The sequence below is a fragment of the Puma concolor genome, chromosome D2, assembly GCF_028749965.1.
Source record: "Puma concolor isolate L17-30 chromosome D2, mPumCon1.1.hap2, whole genome shotgun sequence".
NCBI lineage: Eukaryota > Metazoa > Chordata > Mammalia > Carnivora > Felidae > Puma > Puma concolor.
Window position 1 is genome coordinate 35,640,025 of NC_141677.1, and position 17,427 is coordinate 35,657,451.

At 33.6% G+C, this 17,427-nt stretch overlaps 1 protein-coding gene across 5 annotated transcripts in view; it reads left to right on the plus strand.

Moving 5' to 3' along the window:
* ADK (adenosine kinase) overlaps positions 1-17,427 on the plus strand; it is a 524,109-nt gene that overhangs the window by 98,335 nt on the left and 408,347 nt on the right. The gene's annotated exons all lie outside the window — the stretch shown is intronic.

Sequence of the window (17,427 nt, forward strand, 5' to 3'; positions counted from 1 at the left end):
AGACCTTGATCTCAGGGTTGTGAATTCAAGCTCCACATTGGGCTCCACCCTGGACGTGAAGCCTACTTAGAAAATGAATGAGTGAATGAATAAGTGAATGAATGAATGAATGAATAAATAATAAAATAACTGATATAAACTCTTAACAGCTTTTTTTCCTGGAGGCTGTAACTTCAGTAAACTCTTAGTCTATTTCCTATTTTTTAGTTACTATAAATTATAATTTCAAAATTATAAAATTCACCCTTTTTTGGTTCCATGTTCCTTTTTGGTTCATGGTCCTTATGAAAGATCAAAGTGATTTATAAATATATAGAAAGCAAAAGTTCCCCACATATGTTTTCCAACATTTTCCTTAAAGAGTATTTGATATAGACAAAAGAGTATGTATCATGTTTTGAAGCATACCAATGAAACTAAACCTCATGAACCTATCACCCAATTGAAGAAATATGATATTATTAATAGCTTCGAGACTCCTTTCATACTCTGCCTAGAGTCATTCTCCCAAATCCTCCACAGAAGTAACCATACTCTTGAATATAGGTTTGGTATTTTTTTTTAACATAATTCATTTTCTTTATAATTTAATTGTGATTATGTATTCCTGAACAGTATGTTTTTTTAGTTTTGTTTTTAAACTGTATAAAATTAATACATTTTTGTATATATCTGTGATTTATCCTCGTTGATATATATAGCTATAGTTCATTGATTTTCATTATTCAATAACTAGTATTCCACTGCATGAATATGTATCATTTTATTTGTTTATTTTATTCATTTATTTTTTTAACATTTATTTTTGAGAGACAGAGCATGAGTGGGGGAGGGGCAGGAGCAGAGGGGGGACACAGAATCTGAAACAGGCTCCAGGCTCTGAGCTGTCAGCAGAGCCCGACACAGGGCTCGAACTCACAGACTGCGAGATCATGACCTGAGCCAAAGTTGGACGCTTAACCAACTGAGCCACCTAAGCGCCCCTATTTGTTTGTTTGTTTATAATTTATTTATTTTGAGAGAGAGAGAGAGAAAGGCAGACAGAGAGGGAGAAAGAGAACTCCAAGCAGGTCCCACACTGTCAGTGCAGAGCCCGATGTGCAGCTCATTCTCATTGAACTGAGAGATCATGACCTGAGCTGAAATCAAGAGTTGGATGCTTAACCGACTGAGCCACCCAGCCCCCCTCATTTTATTTTTCCATTCACCTGTTGATGGACATTTATGTCATTTCTAGTTGTTTTGTGACTATGAACATTCTTATATTTGCCTCTTGTACATACAAGAATTTATTTAAGGTAGTAGTTATCAAAATACTGTCAACTGAAACTAACAGCAAGACTCATTTACATTGAAGTGGGCATATAGACACACACACATATACATACACATGCTCCTCTGATTGAAACATTTCAGGAAATAGTCCTTTTACTAAACATTATATAAATGTAAGAAAGTTAATAACAAATACAGTTCAACAATCTCTAAAATGAGCAATACAGACATGAATATTTAGAAATGTTTTGGAAATATTTATACAGTTTTGGAAATTTTTATGAAGTGTATTCTTGTCTACTCATAAATTCATTTTAGTTCACAGCATACAAGAATAATGCCGTATGTTTATTTGGTACACTGTTGAGCCTGTTGCTTTTCTATGTTTTTCATTAATCACAGTTAAAATCCAATTTATACTAGTAGGTTGTTGCCTATAGTAATATACTCTTTCTATTTAGCAATAGAAAGTTTTAAACCTTAAATAATTCATTATGTTTGGGCACCAAATTTAATATTATTATTAATTCATGGTCTAAAAACTGGATCTTTTATCCAAATATTTTTCTTTAATGTTTCACATTTCTCTTTCAGAAATTAATCGTGAAATGTTTTGCAAAGGGAAGTTAGAAGTTACATATTGTATTTATCATTTAGTTCAAAACTATATTTATTAATAATGTTCTCTTCATTAAGCTTGGGAACATAGAGTAACTAGAGTTTTTAATTTTAAGTCTTACTGACTATAATGATGTTTTTTGGTATCCTTGGGTATCTCTGACGTATTAAAATAAATCATTATTGCCTGTAGTTTCACATTTATTTCTTTTAGAGTGTTTAATCAATTAAATATGCCTATTTTATCCCCCAATTTTTCAATATTTGCCAGTTGAGATTTTTATTCACTTGAATACAAAAGTATCCTATTTCTGCATTTCATACCATCTCTGCTTAGCATTCTTTTTTCTCAACAACCAATAAATGTACTTCAGTATTGTATTATAAATGAGTATGGTTAGTTCCAGTCTCTGAACAAAATACTTTAGAAAGTCAGCTATTCAGTGAGCTTCCTTTCATTACATTAACAGTTTTTATTACATTTTACCCATGAGATCTGGTAGAATTTCTATGCTAAAGCTTTATTATATAAAACAATGATTCTAACCAACTTTAGTAATCTCCTAATTTTTAAGAATGATTCTGCTCTTTCCCAATCATATTTGCTGCTTTATAACTTATAATTCTTGTAAATTTTTAGTTGAATTTATATTGATCAGCAGTGTACTTCATAATTCTATAAATAAATGTAAGCCAGTTATATGAGAGGTTAAAATTTCTACAATCAGAAAATCTTATATTAAATGGTCTTCCCACATGTATCTGACATAAATTGTAAAGTTCCTATCAAGTTAGGTTATGAAATTTATACCAGGCTACAATGAGAAATAAATATTTTCTTGTTATTTCTGCAGTAGTACAGATTTTATGTAATAGTATATCACCAAAAGATACAGCTTTTAATTTATTAGTTCTTTTATTATTAAAACAAATGTGTTTTTAAAAAATACATTCTCTGCACAATGCTAAACACAAAAAAATGTTCAGTGGCTATGTGAGTCACTTTGTTTTGCCAGTGTGTTAGGCAACTAAATGGTGATAACAAGAATGACTAAGTATTAGGCTGATAACTTTGCCTTTTTTGTTTCTGTGAAAATATTTCAGGAATGTAGAGCATGCTGTTTTTCCAAGTGTCTTGTTACTTTTAAAGATTCTCATCTTTCATTTATAAGGTATCATTACAAATAATACTTGGTTTATAATTTTTATTAATGTTTTTGTGCAGCATTTTCATTATTTACCCTTTCAGATCCAGCAACTAAATTTGAGCATGCCTTCATATTTTTTACTTACTCATTTTGCTTCTAAAAGTAAAGTCATCTATTTTAATGTCAATTTGCTCTTGTTTAAGTAAAGTCTTTAATATGAACTTGAATGACATTCTTCTATATAATACTTCAAAAAAAGATTTTTAAGCTAAACATAGTTGATACTTTTGTGGTCAGTGGACGATATTTGTTCCAAACATTTTCTTTTTTTTTTTTTTTTTAATGTTTATTTATTTTTGAGACAGAGAGAGACAGAGCATGAACAGGGGAGGGGCAGAGAGAGAGGGAGACACAGAATCCGAAACAGGCTCCAGGCTCTGAGCTGTCAGCACAGAGCCCGATGCGGGGCTCGAACTCACGGACCGTGAGATCATGCCCTGAGCCGAAGTCAGACGCTTAACCGACCAAGCCACCCAGGCGCCCCTGTTCCAAACATTTTCATAACTATAGTGAATTATGTTAATATAAAATTACATTGTGAAGTCTTAACCCTCCTCTTACAGTGATGGTGAAGTGAACTGTCAAAAAATTAAATGAGACATCAGTGAGCAAAATATTGAACTGACCTATTTAAAAAAAAATTTTTTTTAATCTTTATTTTGAGAGAAAGAGAGAGACTGAGTGCGAGCAGGGGAGGGGCAGAAAGAGAGGGAGACACAGAATCTGAAGCAGGCTCCAGGTTCTGAGCTGTCGTCACAGAGCCTGACACAGGGCTTGTACTCATGAAAGCAAATTCATGACATGAGCCGAAGTCAGATATTTAGCCAACTGAGCCACCCAGGCGCCCCTGAACTGACCTGTTTTTGTCTGATATTGATGACAGTGTCTCAGCTGACCCTTAATTAATGCCATCTCTAGAACCTCTACAGTTGGCATTCAGTAAATACTAGTTGAATAAAGTAAAGACTGGGGAACAATGAAGGAAAAATGAACTGAGTGTCACGCAGCTTTGGGTTAATTTTATCAGAATTGCCTCCAACAAACTGACTCTGTGTACTAAAAGGAACTCATTGAGCAAACTTATTTCGTAATTATATCTTCATGAACTGATAGGACAGTTATTCTTCATCAAAGCATGTTGCTTTCCTTTAAGATCATTCATTTGAGACTATGGGCTTTTAGTTATTTTTCTAGACATTTATTTGTTGATTAGCCAGTAAATGTCAGGTGCTGGGGATTCAGAGGTAAATACAATAGTGTCTGTTTTCAAGGAGTTCATAATCTAGTGTGTAGCCAATGAACAATCATAGTGGAGATGTGGAATCAGTGTTAGAGTACAGTACTGGGTATTGGGATCAGACTCAGGTGAAGCTTCACTGTGGAGATGGCCTAAGCTTAGTTAGAGGAAGAGTAAGATTTCATCAAGTGGAGGTGGCAGAGAAAGCATTCTCACATGGGCAGCATGTAAAAAGATTTAGTACAGTATATTTATTAGATTTGTCTTCCTGGAGCATTCTGTACATTGTACTGAATATTCTGAGAAGACAGAAAAACAGGCCGGGATCATTTCATGGAGGGTGATGGTAAGAAGGTCAGAGGATTTTAGGTAGGTGGTCTGTTCAAATGCAGTTTTGAAAGTGTGCTTGATATTAGCCTGGTTATACTTTTGGCAGATTTGGCAAGAACAGATTGTTGTGATATGGTAGCAAAGTAATACAAAAAGGAATTTGAAATGCTATTTGTATTCAAAGTCCTTTATGAACATTATCTAATCTATCTTCATAACTGACTTTGTGAAGTTGATGTCTTTGAAAAATTTTTTTTTCAAGTTTTTATTTAAATTCCAGTCAACACACAATGTAATATTAGTTTCAGGTGTAGAATTGAGTGATTTGTCACTTATATACAGCACCCGGTGCTCATCCCAAGAGAAGTTGTTTTTTTGTTTTTTTTAATTTTAGAGGCATGTGCCTGGCTTAGTTGGTAGAACATGTGACTCTTGATCTCAGCGTTGTAAATTGGAGCCCTGCAGTGGGTATAGAGATTACCTAAAAATAAAATATTAAAAAAATTTTCAATATTTAAAGTTTTTCAGGGTTTTACTTTCCCAGATAGTTAATTGGGTAATGAGTTATGAGCAGAAGTGAAATTGTTTTTCTGGGTTGGAGCATTTAATGACCAGTGCAACACTGTCCAGAGCTCTCTTTCCATCTGCTATGATGACTGGTAGAATTTGAGGTGATGACTGCTCCATTATCTTGGGTATTGAAATGAAAAGACATGGAGTAGAACCCTTAGATGACCCATGGGCATCTAGTGTAAATGAGAAAAAGACCTTATTGTTTAAGCCACTGAGATTTTGTAGTTGTTACGTGATAAATATTGCCTGAACTATACCTGACCTGTCTTCATTGATACGACCTGCATATTAAAAGTCTTAGCTTAGAAATCAAGTTATTTTTGAAGGAATCAATGTATAAGTATAAAAATTGTAGAAAAATTTTTACCTAATTTGATTTTGAGTTATTGAAACCACAATAGTTCATGTATATAGTAACAAAATGAGTAAGTTATTGCAAGTATCTATAAGAAGGTCATTTTGGAAGAGATTAAAATTACCTTTAATTTGTTGACATAAATACAGCAAGTGTGATATGAATCCATTCCAAAACTGGGTAAAAATTGAAGACAATTGCAATTGTATAGGTCCCTGAATTTAATCTTACACTTGATATTATTTTACAGTAAGTATTTACATGGTAAGAAACCTAAGTGGTTCATTTGCACTTTGATATTCACAGTCTAAAATAATCTATATGTACATTTTTTATAAGGAATGTGGTGATAATACTGTTTATTTGAAAATATGAATTACTAAAGTAATTTAAAATTTATTGACTTCAGCTAAGTGTTTTGGGCAATCATCATTGTCCAATATCATTAGAATAATCATCTGTATAGATACAAGTACCTTAATCTTTCTATAAGATATTCTTTTGATGTTTTGATTATTATCTTAACTAATTACGAATAATGAGTAAGAAATCACACTACAAATATACAAACCAATGTATGCTTAAGATTGTTACCGTTTACTGATAGTAAATTAGATTTCCATACTAAATGATTTCTGTTTATCTAGGCAATAAATTTAAACTATAGAAAAAATGCAGTGTAACTTGTACTGTAAATAAACTATTAGCGATGAGCATCGCAGTGAGAGCTGGTAGTATATGAATTATTCACTGCAAACTTATTATCTCTGCGTCATTAGCATGTAAGATAATGAACCTAATTACCATGGCTTTAAACTCGGGGGAGTTAGCAATTTATGTGTGGAACTTTCTGGGTTGCAGTTACCACCCACAAGGGTATTGAGAGAACTGCAGACATTATTTCTGGGTTTTGTTGCTGAGATGCTCTTTCTCCTTACTTGCTTCTTTGTTGGTAAATTAGTTTTTATTTATTTTTACGGTAAGACTTATAGGATTTTTCTCCTGCTTGAATACCTTTTAAAGGAGTTATGGGAAATATTCAAGTATTTTAGTATGTGTTCTTTTTAGTCTATTTTAGTGTTGTAGGTAGACAAAATATTATTCGTATGCTTTTATTCACTCACATAAATTAGCATCACCTATTATAATAGATTACCATAAATAGTGTAATACCTTGAAAAATCTAAGCTAAAAGGTTAATAATCAATTTTCCTCTGTTAAAGGATTTTGGACTAAAATGATTTACTTTCAAAGTACTTGGTATTAGCATATTGCCCTTTCTAATCTATAATATTGGATCTCTGATCTTAATTTAAGGTTTTGATGAACTTCTTCATTCTATTTTCTCTCTTAGAGTGTAAATTATCTGTAATAAGCCATCCTAATTAAAGTTGGTAAATCTACAACTGCTTCAATTATACACTAATCAATTATACACTAATTTAATTCTACTTATCCGGATGCAGTGCGTCATTAATTGGTTTCAGCCTTAATACAACAGATTTAGAAGTGATCAAAATTTGAAGCATTTTATTTAGCTGGGAAGAGTATAGGATCAAAATGTCAAGTAATTCTTTTTTTTTTTTTTTCCCAACGTTTTAAATTTTATTTTTGGGACAGAGAGAGACAGAGCATGAACGGGGGAGGGGCAGAGAGAGAGGGAGACACAGAATCGGAAACAGGCTCCAGGCTCTGAGCCATCAGCCCAGAGCCTGATGCGGGGCTCGAACTCAGGGACCGCGAGATCGTGACCTGGCTGAAGTCGGACGCTTAACCGACTGCGCCACCCAGGCGCCCCAAGTAATTCTTAAATCAACTCTGATAAACTAAGAAATTCATTTTTTTAAAAATGAAGGTGTGTGTCTGCCATTTATGTTCATTGTTGAGTGCTGTGGGATGAGGTGGTGATTGTACAATCTCTTTAGATATTAATAATATAATTTTTATTCTACCTTTTCCCTAAATTTTTACTTTAAAAAAAAAGTTACCAAATTTATTTTCTAAAGCATGGTTGTATATATAATATCATATGGATATATACCTTCATTCATTGCTTTTCAGCCTTTTCCTTGTCATGGCTCATGCAGAATATTAGTAGTTTGTTTTGAACATGTAAACACGTGCTCAGGTGTATTTTTTTCAGAATTATAAAAGGTGATTAGATACAATTAACTTAAAAATCTTTAGCAAAGTGATCTGTTGTTAAAGTTTTATTCTTGTTGAGATGTGGTGACTTAAGTGTGTTTCAGAATTCTTAGGAATGAGTTATTAACTCAATGTGACAATATTTCTGCAGTAACTGCTCATTGAATTAAATGGTTCACATTAAATTTCATTACTCATTCTTTCTCTGCACATTCATATTATTGGGAATACTCCTTGCCTTGCTGAGCTTTCTTCCCAATAAAATAGTATTCCTTTGTTAACCTGTCTTATATTTTTTTTCAGAAGGAATTTCTTTTTAAGTTTGTTTATCTATTTTTGACACACACACACACACACACACACACACACACACACACACACACACGGAGTGCGCAGGGGAGGGGCAGAGAAAGACTGACAACATGGAGCCTGACATGGGGCTTGATCCCACAAATGCAGTATCATGACCTGAGCCAAAATCAAGAGTCAGACACTTAACCGACTGAACAACACAGGTGCCCCTTGTATTTCTTTATAAGAATATTCTATATAGAGTTTTTCTAGATTGTGTGAAGACTATGTTAAATGCATTTCACCCTTTTGAGAAAGTTATTCTTGATAATAAGTTTTGGGGAACCCCATGGACTTTTGATCCATTATATCTCAGGGCCACTTTTTAAAAACTCAAAGGTGATATATGTACATCATTAGAAATCAAATAGAATAGATGTATAATAAAAAACAAAAGAAATCCTGTTCCATGTTTCCCTGCCACTCCCCCAAGGCAGCCACTTTTAACTAACTCTGTTTTGAGTGCTTATTGTGGTTATTTCTACGTATAGTAGGATTATATAATACTTCTTGATATTTCTTCTTTGTTGTGTTCCTTTTTAATTAGGTGAATCTTCATCTCACACCATTTTTACCTTTTCTTTACCTTGCTTCCATCATTGTTTCAGTTCCTAAGTTGGTTATTTTACATGTCCAAATAATATATTTCATGTTTTATTAACTGTTTTGCCTGTTTTCTGTCTCTCAGAGTCTTTTAATTTTAACATCATCAAAGTTGATTATACTAGGAACATTTTTTTTCCATGCAGCCCCAAAGGGGCACAAGAATTTTTTTAGTTAAAGTAATTCTTGCATATGGGTAAAAATTTGATTATTGCCAAAAGGTTTACAATAAAATATAGCAGTCTCCTGCCCTTTTGTTAGTGAGCCCTCCTATTCAACAATAGACCTCAACAGCTAAAACCAGAAATAGACAAGACTGCTTAACTCATGCTCCAACTAAAACCTTTTGTTCTTATTTCTTACCTCATTTTCTTGAGGCACTGATGAAGATGTTTTGCAATGACTGGAACATTCCAACCACCAGAAAAGCCCCAGTAGTAACAGAATGTCTAGAAGACCACACCTGCATATCCCCTGCCCTGCCCATAGTCTTGGGCTGAACAAATACCAACCCCCACCCAAGATCATGTGCCCTCTGCCTGCTTTCTTGCATGTACCCCTCAACGTCTCCTCATAAAACTCTAGGTGTCCATCTTGCCAGCAGAGAGGTTGGTTGGTAAGGCTTGAGCCTGCTGGCACCTGAACTAAATTTCTCCCTTTCTCTCTTACAGACTTTTGTCTCTTGAGTTATTGGCTTTTCTTGAAATGAGTTTATCCTTTGTTTGGCAACAGTGTTGGCAGACCCAGCCAGGAGCTGTGCTTTCAATGTGTCCATCCCCCTTGAGATTCCCCAGGATGGAGCAGTTGGCCATGCCAGCATTCTAGGGCTTTATCTGGCTTTACCTGAGTTAGGGGCTGTGATAGATCGTTCAGTAACACTCTCAGTTCTCTAGAAACAACCACTTTTGATCCTATTAGGTTATTCTTTCTGATACTACCTTATGTTTAATAATATGCTTATTCAGCTTTCCTTGAACCAATTTTAGATGTTATCTATTGGCCTTTTTATGGCGATTTGGGATTTAGATCATATTTTATACCTACTCCTGCTAAAATTTTGGGAAGTTATATAATAATTTTGCTTAAATCTATAAACAACCTATACTCAATATTTACATTATAATGACCATGTAAGTATTGAATAACATAATGCATTATATTACACTTACTTACTTAAATACATTTTTTTGTCCTTTTCCCCATCCCATATTATTTGTCTTGCTTATCCAGTTGCTTAGTTTCCTATGGGCTAAATTACTGCTTTCCCTCTTTGTTTCAGCAACTCTCTCAGGCATCGCTCATTAATTTTTTTTTTTCAAATGCTTAAATATAGGTCCCAAAGCTCCATTAATATTTTTATGTCAACTTCTTTCCTCACCTTCAATTCTGCTTCAGTCGGGTTTTATTTTGTTTTGTTTTATGTTTGTTTTTTACTCTCCACAGTTCTCTGATCACACTTCCCTTTGTTGCTCTTGTGTTGGAGAAATTGCTTTTTTTTCCCCCTCTTAGTAGTTTATTCCCTCGTTTTGCTGAAGCATAGCATCCTCCAGATATTGCTGAAAAAAGAAAGGGTGGAAAATAAAACTTTTGAGTACTTGCAAGCCTACAAAATGTCTTTATTCTACCTTCACATTAGATTGGTATTTCAACGAGGTATAGAATTGTAGGTTGCAAATGATTTTCTCTTAGAAATTTAAAGGTCTTTCTCCATTAGTAGCCAGCAGTGCCCATGAGAAGACTAATTTCTGAACTTTTATATGTGATCTGTTTTTTGTCTTTGGAATCTCTTAGAATCTTTTTTTCCCTTGGTATTTTAAGATACCTTTATGTGATTTTTCTTAGTATGGATTTTCTTTTTTTCACTGTGCTGAGCATGTGATTGGCCCTTACAATCTGGAAACTTGATTGTCCTTCCTGCCATTTTTGTTACTCATTTTAGATAATTTCCAGTTCACCATTTTCTCTGTTCTTTCTCTCTAGAACTGTGAATTATTTTTATTAATTAATCCCAACTAATGAATACTTTGGGTTTTTCTAGTTTTTCACCACCAAAAACTACTCACATTTATAATCTTTTTGCATATACTTTTACAAAATTCTGCCAGTTTTGGGGGGGGGGTTCTGCCAGTGTTTTTAATAAGATATAACTAAAAGGAATATACATTTAACTTTTGAGAGATACCAAATTTCATAAAAGGTGTATCAATTACTTATGATAGAGTACAATAGTATTTATTTACTCCTGCTACCAATGTGATAGGTGCAAATGTGACATTTAATAGTTCTAGTAAGCTTTGTTTTCTCTGATTATTGGTGAGGTTGAAAGCATTTTATTGGCCGTTTGTAATATATTTTGCAAAGATCCTTTTGTATTCATTCTGCAAACAGAACTATTTGGCCATTTTCTCCTACGTTCATATCCTGATACTCGTTTTTCTAATCTTAGCATTCTAATGGGGAAGACATAGCATGAGAGAATCAATTCAAGGAATAATGTGTCAAGAAAAAGATCTCTTTTCCTTTAGGCTGACAGTGATTGGCTTAAACTATGCACTCCACACCTTTTTCCTGGCTTTGTCATTTTGTAGACAGAGCCAGCCAAATGGAACACTGAGAGAAGGCCTTGCCATAAGACACCAGATTTTAAAATTAAAAATGGGATTTAGCCTTCATCCCGTTTATCAGTATTTCCTCTGAGAGATGGAAAGTGGATTGCATTTAAGGCAGAGGGAGAGAGAAGCTTTGAGGTTCTCCTGCCTGAACTTCAAATTCTGGTGTGAAGCTCCAACATTTAGAATTGCTTTTTTATGCAAGTTTATTTTCAGTTTTTCATTTTACTTTGTCTTACTAAGTCATGATGTACAACAAACCAACATGGAACATATTCAATACTGATGATAAATATAAATAGGTAGTTTTATTCATTGATTCTTCACTTATGCATCCATATGATGTTAATCTTTGAGGATATGGTGTGTACTATACTTGCTGTCATGGAATTTACAGTCCCAGGGATTGGTAGAAGTCTAATTGATAAAACATATTTTTTGTACTTCTCAACAATAGGATTGAGTAATTCAAGAAAACTTTTGAATCCAGAGACCAGCTTTCTTTAAAGGGAATGCAATGTTTATTTTTGTTTTCATGAACACGTTTATTAGCTTTTGATTTTTAAAACTAGAAGAGAGCAGAATGTTTTGGCAGAAGGACCTAATATGTGATCCTTATGAGTTCTTCAATTGTTGCAAAACATAAACTTTCAATAAGGGGTTGAGCAAAGTAGATTAAATGTTATTTAAAACATATGTTCTAGTTGACCTCATGGCTAAATGGCCTGGTTCAGGAATCCATGAATTATCCCAAGGGTAATTCTTATATAGCAAAGTTTTTTGTTTTGCTTTTTGCTTTTTGTTTTTTCATGCTTAAATACTTGATTTCCACAAATACTACACAAGGGAATTGAATAAGAAGTCAAAAAGTCAAGGAAAAGAGAAACCTTGCATTTTTTCTGCTTTTACTACTAGGAAGCAGAAAACATTTCTGGTGACAAGCTATGCTTCATCATGAAAATACAGTTGGGTATTTTAGGCCTTCACAAATTTGATTTCATTGTGTTTAGTAGTGGATCTTAGTTAACTGAGATGGGGAGAAATTAAAGAATAAACAGGAACTGTAAAACTTCAGGTGGTTGTGTTCTACAGTTTGGAGCATGGATTTTCTTGTTTTTAGTCTTTCCTTATGAAATATTTTAAGTATACAGTAAAATTTAACAATACCAAGACACTCACTTACCCAAAGTTTTAACACTGTGCTATAGTTGAAGGTTTGAGTGTGGTTCTGGGAGGGAATAAAACATTACAGATACACTTAGGGCCCTCCAGGTTCTTCTTTGCAGTCTGCAGTCCCATTCTCCTTCCTGTCCCAAAGGTGACGTTATTTTTAGCTGTTTTTGATGTTTTTAACTATAATACTTTTCTTAGTGCTTAAACTGTATTTATGTGTATCTATAAACAATATGAGCGATTGATTTGTAGGTTATGTTATGTAAATGCTTTTTACTGTGTCTATCCTTCACATTTTTTATGCAGTATTGTATTTTTGAGATTTATGTATGTTAACAAATTATTTGTATATATAATTTATTTTTCCCATATATTACTTATGAGTATACCAATTTATTCTGTTGAGGACTTACAAGTATTTCAGTATTAGGAACACTGTTGCAATTAAGATACTTGTTTTTATTTCTGTATGCATATGTGAATGATTTTCTAGGGCTGTATTGTCCAATATAGTAGCCACTAGCTACATGTGGGTTTTTTTAACTTAATTAAAATGTAATACAATTAATTTTGTTTCTTGGTTGCACTAGTCACATTTGCAGTGCTTAATAACCACATGTAACTAACAGCTAATGTATTGGGTATTGTATAGATAAAGGACATTTCTGTTATTCCAGAAAGCTCTATAGGACATTGCTGCCTGGGATTTTTATGTGCCTGTGGAATTGTTTGCCGCACATCTCTTACATCACTAGATTGCTAAATTGTTCTTGCCAGCAGTATCTGGGCATTCCCTTTCTCAATTGTTTTGCTAAGAATTGGTATCAGTAGAAATTTTAATTTATTTCTATTTTGGTACATGTGAAATGTATCTCACTGTTTAATTTGCACTTTAAAAATGTGATGTTGAGGGGCACCTGGGTGGCTCAGTCGGTTGGGTGACCAACTTCAGCTTGGGTCATGAACTCACTGTTGGTGAGTTCGAGCCCCACCCCCCACCTCGGGCTCTGTACTGACAACTTCAGAGCCTGGAGCCTGCTTCAGATTCTTTGTCTCCCTCTCTGTCTCTGCTCCTCCCCCACTTGCACACTCTGTCTCTCAAAAATAAATAAGCGTTAAAAAAATTCTTTTTAAATGTGAGGTTGAACATATTTCCTATGTTTGCCTAAAGGTTCCTGCCTCATGTCTTTGCTAAAATTTTTTTCTGTTGGAATATTTAAAATAACTAATTTACAGAAGTTCTTTATATTTTATGGATACTAATTATTTGATTGTGTTTGTTACATGTATCTATGCCCTCTGTGTGACTTGCCTTTAACTTTGTGGTATCTTTTGTTTCAAGTTTTACAATTTGATGTAATAAAATTTATCAATCTTTTTCTTTTATGCTTTTTATGCTTTTATGCCTTAGAAATTCCTTCCTACCCCTAGAGTCAAGGAATTTTTCTATATGTGCTCTGCAGAGTTTGATCTTTCATTCAGCTGAGTATAATTTTTGTGTAGAGATAGAGTTTTGAGACTGAAATTCTTTGCATATGGATAACCAAATATCCTGGCATTTTTTTTGAACAGTCCACTGTGGTATGTTGAGTTTTCTATATGTGTATGAGTCTGCTTCTGGGCTGTAATTCTGTTCCATTGGTCTATTTACCACTATTCCATTATTTCATTTGAATTTTCTTAGAAAGAACAGTAGTGGTTAGGTCTAAGTCCTCCCCCCCAAATTGATTTAACTGATGATAAGCTGGAAGATGAAAATTCATAATACAACATATTACAAAATGATATTAGTGTGACTAGCAGATGTGAACAAGAACATTGATGGTATTTGAGGAAAGCTTGGCTTAACTTTGAAAGAGTGAAAAAAAATGGATATTTACTTTTTAAAACCAGGGCTTTTTATTTTATTTTACTTTATTTTTGTCTGTGCCCAAGGACAGAGGAATTTGTTCCTGGTCCCTCAGTAACATCCTTCCCCACTGCTGTTTGCAGCATTGGGTATGGGGGTTCCTGGAGACTGTGTCTCCATCTCTCTTGCTGTTCTCTTGCCATTCTGTCTTTGGTTGTTGAGAAGCTGTTCAATCTGGTCTCATTTTTTCTTCCTGAGAAATTATTTTACAAATAGGTGTAATTTCATATGTTCCTTGAAGGAGATGAGTTCATGGTCTTCCTATGTCACCATATTGGACCAGAATTGAATGATTACTTTTTGGGGAAAAAAAAAAAAAAGTGTTTTGGCCACAGTAAAAAATGAAGAACTAAGAAAAAGCAGCATGAGCCTTATGAGTAGTAATTAAGAAAATGAGTTTTAAAATCACATTGCCTATCCAGTGATCTGTGAGCTTTTGTATGTGAATGGGATACTACTTATAGTAGTAACTTCAGAAAGTGCTTGTAATAACTTACGTTAAGCACCAATTATCTGGCAAAGATCAAGACCACACTAATGAGTTGTTTCTAAAGTGACTGGACAGTTGAGAGAGGCATTAGAGGATACAGGACAGTGTGTATGTACAAATGAATAAGAAAGACATGGATTTGGGGGAAGAATTATTAATGAGAACAACAGTGAGAGACTAGCTTATGTTCCTTCACCAGTCAGTAAAAGTGGAAGACAGTGAGTCTGATAGTGACCAGTACAGGACACTAGGTGGTGCCATTAGCTTAGACTGCTTATTTGATATGGCTGAATAGCCTCAGGGTAGATAGAAAGGCAGTCAGAAATTAAGGGGTTAGTCAAGAATTGCTGATATATTAAAGATGTGAATTGTATTATTATTTCAAAATAATGTGATAGTTTTTCATATTTTCCTCTCCAGTGATCATTTTGAAAAATTTCCTGTCTTAAAGCAGTTTATCCATCAAATAAAACCGTATTTTAAAAGTAACAATGTTTCTAATTTAAAAATAAAGATTATGTATAAAAAACTATTTCTATTTAGAACTTATTAAAACAAGATAACTGAAGTTTTCATATTGAAAAATGATTGAAATGATGTAGTCAGATAGAACTTAGTGTTTTATTAAGCTTTAGAGGCTTTATTCCAGGTCTGTGTACAACTCCATTGAACTTGTGAAATACTGAAAATAGTTCCTTGATTCCTGTTAAAAATGTTTTTCAGGTTCTAGATTGAGAGTAATTAAGTACAGCATTTGATTTCTGCAGATGATTTATACCATTACATTTTTATTAGTAGGTACATTGAACAAGTGACAGAAATCCTCCAAATAAGCAAATGGAAATTTATTGGGGCACGTAACTTAAAAGATCATGATATGGCCAATTTCAGGTGAAGCTTGATCCAGTGGCTCAAATAATGTTTTTGGACCCTCTTCAACTGTTCGCTCAGTTTATCTTGGTTTGGCTCCTTTTGCAAATAGGCTCTCCTTTTCTGGACATAGGGTAGCTGCCAGCAGCTATAGGTTTACATCCTTCTTACTTTTTTTGTATTTGTTCTAGTGGCTTCAAGAAAAGTTGTGGTATTAGATCATGTATTAGGTCTGTTTAGCTTGGCTTGAGCTACATACTCACTTCTGCAGTTGGAGATAGAATTAGCACTGCTGGAAATATATGGATCAAGAATGTTGGACAGAAAATCTCTTAACAGAAGGAAAAAAAAGAATGTTGGAAAGATGGTTCCCTAAAAACAAATTTGGAGTCTTGCTTTGGGAATAAAGAATGGTTGTAAAATGACAACCAGTTATTTAAGAAAGTTATCTTAAAACTATTTTCATTCTTTTGATTTTATGTCACTAGAATTTATGTTTACTTTGATCCCATTCCTACTACTTACTAGTTATTTGACTTCTCAGAGTCTACTTCATTATTGACTAATTGGGGCTGTAGTTATTGTGACGATGAAATAAGATAATGTATGTGAAATACCTAGCCTAGTGCCTGGCACCTATTAGATCTTCTAGAAATGTTAATTTACTTCTGAGCATGATTATGAGCCAGCTGTTTTTGGGTTTTTATCGACACTGCTATGTTGTATATTTATCTATAATCTGTCAATATTTCAAATGTAGTTTTTTTAATAATTAAAATAATTTTTGATTCCCTTTCAGTGCTTAAATGATAGTTGAAAGATACTGTTCTATTCATGACTTACTTGTATTTTTTACTTATATTGAATGTGTAGATTTCATTCATACAAGATTTTTGTAATAAATCTATGTTGAGAAATATAAATTGTCTTTTTTTATTTTTTTTTTTTTTAATTTTTTTTTTTTTCAACCTTTATTTATTTTTGGGACAGAGAGAGACAGAGCATGAACGGGGGAGGGGCAGAGAGAGAGGGAGACACAGAATCGGAAACAGGCTCCAGGCTCTGAGCCATCAGCCCAGAGCCCGACGCGGGGCTCGAACTCACGGACCGCGAGATCGTGACCTGGCTGAAGTCGGACGCTTAACCGACTGCGCCACCCAGGCGCCCCGAGAAATATAAATTGTCTTTAAAAGCAGCAATAAATACAGTGAAATTATGATAAATGGTTTTATTGTTTGGGGAAATAATATAAACAGCTTCATGTATTTGAGGAATAGAAGGAAGTTGGCAGCAAGAGAGAAAGATGAATGATTAAATATTGTTTAAATTTGTTTTTTAATTAAGGTGCTTCATTGCTGTGTACATATTCAGAAATATATTTTAAATGTAACATTAATTTTTCACTTACCATTTATCTTTATTAGAAAATATTGCTTATATTTATCATAATTTTTTCACCAATTATAAAGCTTTTATAATCCATTTAAGTTAACTGGTATGATGTCTCAAGGAAAGAACCCCTATAATGGTTTTTAAACTATTTGAACGTTAGATATTTGGTAACCCACATCTCCAATAACTAGCAATACACATGAAACTGTTGATAGTGATGGAATAGAACTATTAATTTTACTTATAAAATAACATAGTACATCATTATTTGACTTACAGCATATTTAAA